Source organism: Giraffa tippelskirchi, chromosome 4, assembly GCF_054371585.1.
Source record: "Giraffa tippelskirchi isolate mGirTip1 chromosome 4, T2T-mGirTip1v1.2.pri, whole genome shotgun sequence".
Lineage (NCBI taxonomy): Eukaryota > Metazoa > Chordata > Mammalia > Artiodactyla > Giraffidae > Giraffa > Giraffa tippelskirchi.
The window spans coordinates 95939767-95947754 of NC_137278.1; the positions used below are offsets into that span (position 1 = coordinate 95939767).

The window sequence follows — 7988 nt, forward strand, 5'->3', positions numbered from 1 at the left end:
GAATATGAAATATGAAAACCACATAGTTTAGGTTTCTGTAACTGCAGCCCCATATTAGTTCAGCCTAAAAGTGAAGGGGTTTCCCAGGTAACCCAGTGGTAAAGAATCCACTTGCCAATGCAGGAGACTCAGGAGACATGGGTTCGATCCCTGGGTCCAGAAGATCCCCAGGTTGAGACGATCCCCTGGAGGAGGGCATGGCAACCCACTCCAGTATTCTTGCCTGGAGAATCCCATGGACAGAGGAGCCTGGTGGGCTACAGTGCATAGGGTTGCAAAGAGTTGGACAGAACTGAAGCAACTTAGCACAAAACAACTGCAGCCCCAATAGCAGGATGACTATTTCTTTATTAACTAGAGTAACATCAGCCATCCTAACAAAAACCAAAGTTTCAGCGTCTAAAGACAATAAAGTGATTATTTCTTGCACACACAATAACCCAATGGTCTGTTCCTCATAAGCAGGGAGTTTTCCTTCTTGTGGTTCCATTATGCCCAAAGGTCACATGGTCCTCTGCTTCCAGGAGAAGAGCAGGAGGAAGGAGGACCACTGGGGGCATCATCATGAACCAGTCATGGAACTGGGACACGTGTCTTCCACAGCGCCAGAGCAATTTCATTGGAACTGGGAAATGCCATTCCTAGTTTGATAGACATTTCCTGGTGACAACTCCACAAATTTGCAGTGAACGTTGATAAATTGATGATAATCCTTATGGAAGTGTAGTGCTTTACTATCTAATGTAAATAATGACATGAAATAGGCCTAAAGGGCTTATAATCGCCATATCATAAAGGGAGAAATGACTTCACAGGAATTAACTTGCTCAAGGTTTTACAGCTAGACTTCTGGTTTCAGGTCCAATGTGTGAAGAGCCTGGAAGTTGTCATTACTCTTCTTAACAAAAACACTGAAAAAACCAAAAACCCACACCTTATACTCATCAGAGAATTGCGAAATGGGTGAACACAGAACCTCAGCAGAGGTCAGCTTACCTGTAGCAGAGCCACCAGAGCCACGAACCAGTGAAAGTGAAGTCGCGCAGTGTGTCTGACTCTGCAACCCTGTGCACTGTAGCCCGCCAGGCTCTTCCGCCCACGGGATTCTCCAGGCAAGAATACTGGAGTGGGCTGCCATTTTCTTCAAGGGATCCTCCCGCTCCAGGGATTGAACTCAGGTCTCCTGCATTGTGGGCAGACTCTATACCCTCTGAGCCACAAGGAAATCCCTTAACTTATAGAGGATGTTCTGGGCATATTTCAAAAATGCCCAGCAAGAACCAGTCTATATATACACACACCACTTATACAATAATTTTGGCAAATTGCTGGATGTTGACTGTGAGCTACCAGACACTGTTACCATGAAGAGTCAAGAAAAATCTCCTGGCTCTCCAGATAGATGCAAAACGTAACCATTTTGAAATATGCCCAGAATATCCTCCATAACACAGGCTACTCTCTACAGAGAAAGATTTTACCAGAGCCATGGGAGACAGGCATTTACTCCCTCAAGCCTTTCTGTCTCACCTCAAGGGTGAAAAAACAGGTCACAGCCCAGAGACATAGGCCCACTGAGAGATTTAATCACACAATTATAGAACGCTGCCCCTCCCCCACACACCTAGCCACTACATCGCCAGAAATCAAGTATAATAGCAGTGAGTTAGAGTTGAAAGAGTTGCAAAGCGCAGACTCCGTATAAGGAGGAGTCACTAGGGAAGCCCAAAGACAACGGAGTGGGCAGCAGCAAGGACACTGGAGGAAGCGGGAGCATCTCCAGCTAATTAATTAAAGGCGATTATCCTCCAATTAAAACCAAAATTTTTAAAGGGGAAAACGTGGTCAAAATACACTAATTAAAAGACAGGCACCTGTGGCTGCAACAAACCTTAAACAGCCCAGCCCCTCGATAGCTAACATCATAACACAAAAGGCCTTTACCTCAGCTCCTATTACCTGATATGTCTGGTTTTTAACAAAAAAAGTTTCAAGACATGCTAAAAGATAAGAAAAAAAATACGAAGCACATCAGAACCAGACTCAGATATGACACAAATGTTGGAATTATGAGGCAGAGAGTTTAATATAACTGATTAATATGTGGAGAGCTCTAATAGAAAGACATCATGTAAGAACAGATGAGCAGCATAAGCAGAGAGATGGAAACTAAGAAAAATAAAAATTGCTGGAAATCCCAGTGTAACAGAGATTCAAAAAGGAGGAGACATACATATACCTATGGCTGATTCACATTGATGTATGGCAGAAACCAACACAATGCTGTAAAGCAATTATCCTACAATTAAAAATAAAATTTTTAAAAAGGAAAAAAATGTGAATGGTCAAAATACACGAATTAAAAGAAAGTGGATTAAAAAAAACACAGGCCCAGGTACATGTTGTGTGCCGTAAACCCACTCTTGAGTACAGAGGTCATACAACCAGTGAGGGTCTAGTGACCCCTCATTCTTCGCCTTGAATCCACGTGTCCTCTTCCCAAGCACACGCCATCGGTGAATTACTTACAGAGCCAAGTTCAGTTGCTAGGAAAAACAGAACCTCCACACACCGCCAACATTTGTGTCAAAGGGGATAAACGAGGCCTCCTTCTCCTGCGAGTCCTTGAGGGCTTGCTGTGATGGCCAACAGAATATTGGACTAAAGAAGCCTAACTCCTCCCCATACAAGGAAGCCTCAGGTCAGTGATCTGTTATTGGAAAGAATGTTTTAAACGGATCTGTATCCTCATATGTCCTACTCTCCTTCACCTCCTAGTACTCACGCCCCTCCTCCCTGAATCCCCACCCCACCCCGACCCCAAGATTGTGTGACCCTCATGAGCAGGAAGTGTTTGCATTTATCACCACAGATCCTGAGCCTGAACTCAGTGAATGTTGCCTCGACCTGGCTGGGTCATTATGAACGTGGCATTTTTCTACAGGGATGCTTGCTGACCCCCGAGGCTCCCCATCTGCTGTACACTCCGCACTACTGCAGCAGCACGGAACCTCCCTCTTCCCCAGCTCCCACCATTCAGTGGGCCGCCAGTCATGAACTAAGCTGCTGCTTTTCTCCTTTTCACCTTTTCTCCTTGCTGCCTTCCATATCCCATGACTTGAGGATGGTGAGAATAACCAGTTTACATTGGGACATCAAAGGTGCACAAGTTAAGGGGGGGCCCTTGGGCCTTGGGTCATCGTAAGCCTTCTGGTCATCAGTTTCTCTGCCAGCTTTGTTCACTATCTTCCTCCAGGGGGGCACTGTCTCCTCTCCTAGCACCCACTAAACCCAGGTTCCGTTTGTATACACAGGAAAGCTCACTAAGGTAGGCTTAGAAGCTACAGTAAGGATGGTTACAAAACACTGCTGCTGCTGCTAAGTCGCTTCAGTCGTGTCCGACTCTGTGTGACCCCATAGATGGCAGCCCACCAGGCTCTGCCATCCCTGGGATTCTCCAGGCGAGAATACTGGAGTGGGTTGCCATTTCCTTCTCTAGTGCATGAAAGGGAAAAGTGAAAGTGAAGTCGCTCAGTCGTGTCCGACTCTTAGCGACCCCACGGACTGTAGCCTACCAGGCCCCTCCGTCCATTGGATTTTCCAGGCAAGAGTACTGGAGTGGGGTGCCATTGCCTTCTCTGATAGTGGCAGCAACTCCAGCTAACTCTCTAGTTCTGAAGGGAATGGGGACCTGCTGTGAGCCCAAGGCAGCTGTTCTCTTTGCAAGGGGCTGTCCTCACCAGCCACCGTGTACCACGGAGGACTCAGCCCACCTGGACCTTAAACACTCCTCAGGGCTTCGATGGGAGTTGCAGAAAAAGAAATCTTCCCTATTCCCTTCCTGCATCAACAAAACCCAGAGTATAACGTTTTCATGATCAGGTTTTCTATTCCAAAACTGCTTGAACTTGCAGGTCAATTAATTATTCCACAGAAAGTTTTTCCTGCTTAATATTCAGCAAACAGTAAAATCAAGATGTGCAGGAAAAGCTTTGGGTGCGACAGACGTGTGTGTGTGCATGTGTGTCTGTCTGTACACACATATTGTTAACAATTTAACTAAGTAAAATTTAAAGGTCTAATTGGTTTTATTAAATGATTCATGAACTGGGCAGCATTCCTTCTAGCAAGCAGAGAGGAGCTTTGAGAAGCTGTATAAAATGGAAGGCTGTTATAAGCAGACTGAGGGAAAGAGTGGATTGTTTTGGGCTTAGGTAAGCTACCTATGGGAGACAGAAGCTACCTCACTGGGACTGACCAGAAATTTCCATTGTTGTTGTTGCTAAATTGTGTCCGACTCTCTGCAACCCCATGGACTGCAGCACACCAGGCTCCTCTGTCCTCTTCTGTCTCCTGGAGTTTGCTCAAATTCACGTCCGTTGAGTCAGTGATGCTATCTAACTACCTTGTCCTCTGTTGTCCCCTTCTCCTCCTGCCTTCAGTCTTCCCCGGCATCAAGGTCTTTTCCAATGAGTCAACTCTTTGCATCAGGTGGCCAAAGTATTGGAGCTTCAGCTTCAGCATTAGTCCTTCCAATGAATATTCAGGGTTGATTTTCCTTAAGATTGACTGGTTGGATCTCCTTACGGTCCAAGGGACTCTCAGGAGTCTTTTCCAGCACCAGAATTGATGAAGGCATCAATTCTTTGGCGCTCAGCCTTCTTTATGGTCTGACTCTCACATACGTATATGACTACTGGAGAAACTTCCCCTGTTACCATGTACATACTTCAACCTATATCACCTGAGATAACTGTCCTGTGCAAGAAAGCCAAAGCACCTTGTTTCTGCCTTCCCTGTATAGATGGAAAACGTCATTAAAAATGTAGGTGGGAATCCACATGTGAACATAGTCACTGGGGAAGACCTTGGTGGGCACAATCTTTTACAGCCAAGAGTGAAGAGCAGGAAGGTACATAGTGAGGGAACCTAAGAAATGAGCTGTGAACAGATACTGCAGAATGGGTAGGATGGTTTTATGTCTTGAGTTTCTTTTTAGCCTACTTGCTTGTCTTTTCACCAGATGTTTCTGGACAGTGGAAACCATAGTTAGATGATATATGAAACTAAGTTATATATTTGAGGACAACTTTGTGAAGATTTATTGGGTCTTAGTGGAAAGGACTTGTTGAGAGAAATTTCCATTGTAATACTGCATACGCTCAGGATCAGGGAGTTCCAAGGAGGAAAAGGCCACGGAGCTTTTATCTGATCAATAGCCTCATTACCTATCAGCCAGTAACTCCATTAGCACTAATGATGGCTTGTTTCCGCTTTCAGCAGCAAGTTTCAGCAAGAAGTTTCAAGTTTCAAGAAATGACTGATGGTCATTTTCATGACCATCGCCTGCTCACTGTGCATCTGTGTCACAGATGACTGGAACGTTTCCCATAGTTTATTTTTATCTCCATGAATCCTGTAGTGTCTGCCTGATTTTTAACAATTGTCTGCCCATGGCCAGTTATACTGGCCAGTTATCCAGTTATAGGATCAGGGAACATTGATGTCTCCTACAGTTTCACTTCACCATCCTAAACGAATTCCTCATCCATCATTTAGCTCCAGTGCTTAGAGAATCCTACTCATTTGAGCTGGAATCAAGATTGCAGGGAGGGAGAAATACCAATAATCTCAGATATGTAGATGACACCACCCTTATGACAGAAAGCGAAGAGGAACTAAGCCTCTTGATGAAGGTGAAAGAGGAGAGTGAAAAAGCTGGCTTAAAACTCAACATTGAATTCAAACTAAGATCATGGCATCTGGTCCCATCACTTCATGGAAAATAGATTGGAAAACAGTGACAGCCTGTATTTTCCTGGGCTCCAAAATCACTGCAGATGGTGACTGCAGCCATGAAATTAAAAGATGCTTGCTCCTTGGAAGAAAAGCTATGACAAACCTAGACAGCATATTAAACAGCAGAGACATTACTTTGCCAACAAAGGTCAGTATAATCAAAGCTATGGCTTTTCTAGTAGTCATGTATGCATGTGAGAGTTGGACCATAAATAAGGCTGAGCACCGAAGAATTGATGCTTTTGAACTGTGGTATTGGAGAAGACGCTTGAGAGTCCCTTGGATTGCAAGGAGATCCAACCAGTCAATCCTAAAGGAGATCAACCCTGAATATTCATTGGAAGGACTGATGCTGAAGCTGAAGCTCCAATACTTTGGCCACCTTACGTGAAGAGCCGACTCATTCAAAAAAGACCCTAATGCTGGGAAAGATTGAAGGCAGGAGAAGGGGATGACAGAGGACAAGATGTTTGGATGGCATCACAGACTCAATGGACATGAGTTGGAGCAAGCTCTCGGAGTTGGTGAAGGACAGGGAAGCCTGGCATGATGCAGGCCATGGTGTCGCAAAGGGTCAGACACGACTGAGTGACTGAACAACAACTCATTTGAACATCACCATGTTTTCTCAATATAATGGTAGTGTGAATATAATTGTGAAAATAAGGAACAAGCATCCTCAGTGTCCAGGCTTCCCAGGTGGCTCAGTCATAGAAAATCTGCCTGCCAGTGGAGGAGCTATAGGTTCGATCCCTGGGTCAGGAAGATCTCCTGAAGAAGAAAATGGCAATCCACTCCAGTATTCTTGCCTGGGAAATCCCGTGGACAGAGGAGCATCGCAGGCTGCAGTCCATGGGGTTGCAAAGAGTCCTATATGACTGAGCAACTAAACAACAACAATATACTCAGTGTCCATCAAGGGCTGGGATCAGAGTCTATCAGGTAGTATCAGGTACCTATATTCCCCTTCACTCCTCCAATGTGGTTGCTGCTCATTTGGTCTCCTTTTCACTCCAGAGGAGGTAAATGCCCGAAGGTGGCTCCCCCTCGCCTGCTCTCTGAGGGGTACAGCTGGGTCTTGAGCAGTGCGTCTCCTATCTCTTGCAGCCCTTGTTAAAGTGCCTGTTCTGAGTGGGGCCCCAGATCTTTCCTTTCTAATCAACTCCAGGTCATGTCAGTGGCACTGGCTGGCAGAGCATCTTTAGAGCAGCAAAACGTCTGGGAGTTGTGCCCCCCTCCCCACAGCACACTCTACTCCTGATTATCCAGGTGACTGAGTGGAGGCCAACTTACAGATAACCAAACATCATGGTGGAAATGAGACCCGAGTCAGCCCTTGATCATCCAGGGACAAAAGAACTGTGACCAGTGCAATAGGAACCTGGATCAGAGGGGCTGATTTCCCCAGCAGAGGCCCTTAATTAGGTTGATAATTAGGCAGTAGTTCATTAGAACTAAAGCCCAGCCAGCCCAGGCTGTTCTGGGAGGAGCTGGGACTGGCCGTGAGCACTCACCAGCAGAGATCCTTTGGAGCCTCAATTATGTACTGATCATCATCAATAGATAATCCACGACATGTGGTCCCCAAACAATGCAGAGGTGATGGAACTCAATAGAATGGTCTTGAAGGTGGGTTTCTGAGGAACCCATCATGACCCATCTGGCCCAAGGGTGTTCAACCAGGGTTCCACCCAGACTGTGTGGAGGGGTCAAGCTCACTGACCCCCGCTATGTTTATGCTGTGTAACCTGAGTGACCTCTCCTAATTGGGAGCATCCACTGTGATGCCTTAAGTTCCTCGCAAACAGAATGTGATCTTGTGTGACGGCTCAGTCGTGTCCGACTCTTTGTGACCCCATGGACTGCAGCCTGCTAGGCTACCTCTGTCCTTGGATTTCCTGGGCAAGAATACTGGAGTGGGTAACCATGCCCTTCTCCATCTTTTCCTATAGATGCAATAGAAAGAAAGGAAAGAAAAGGGAAAAACAAATTTTCTCCTTGTGTTGAGAACTCTTGGATTTGCTCTCTTAACAACTTCCTGTGCATGGTACGGCCGCGTTAGCCATAGTCATGTTACACCTTACACTCTTGGTACTTATCTGTTCTCTTTTTAACCACAGCCGCAGGTGGTGGTCTTGGCCAGGCCTTGGAGCCAGGCTGGCACTCAGTGCGCGGAGCTGAGCGCCTGG

General features: G+C 45.9%; 1 protein-coding gene across 3 annotated transcripts in view; it reads right to left on the reverse strand.

Moving 5' to 3' along the window:
* The window catches only part of NMS (neuromedin S), a 58652-nt gene extending 51117 nt beyond the window's left edge, over positions 1-7535 (reverse strand). The window contains exon 1 of one of the 3 annotated variants that reach the window (XM_081594460.1): positions 7314-7535. The gene's annotated coding sequence lies outside the window, so the exon portion shown is untranslated. The remainder of the gene's footprint in view (positions 1-7313) is intronic. The other 2 variants (XM_081594459.1, XM_081594458.1) reach the window with 2 other exon arrangements.
* Positions 7536-7988: the final 453 nt, after the last annotated feature.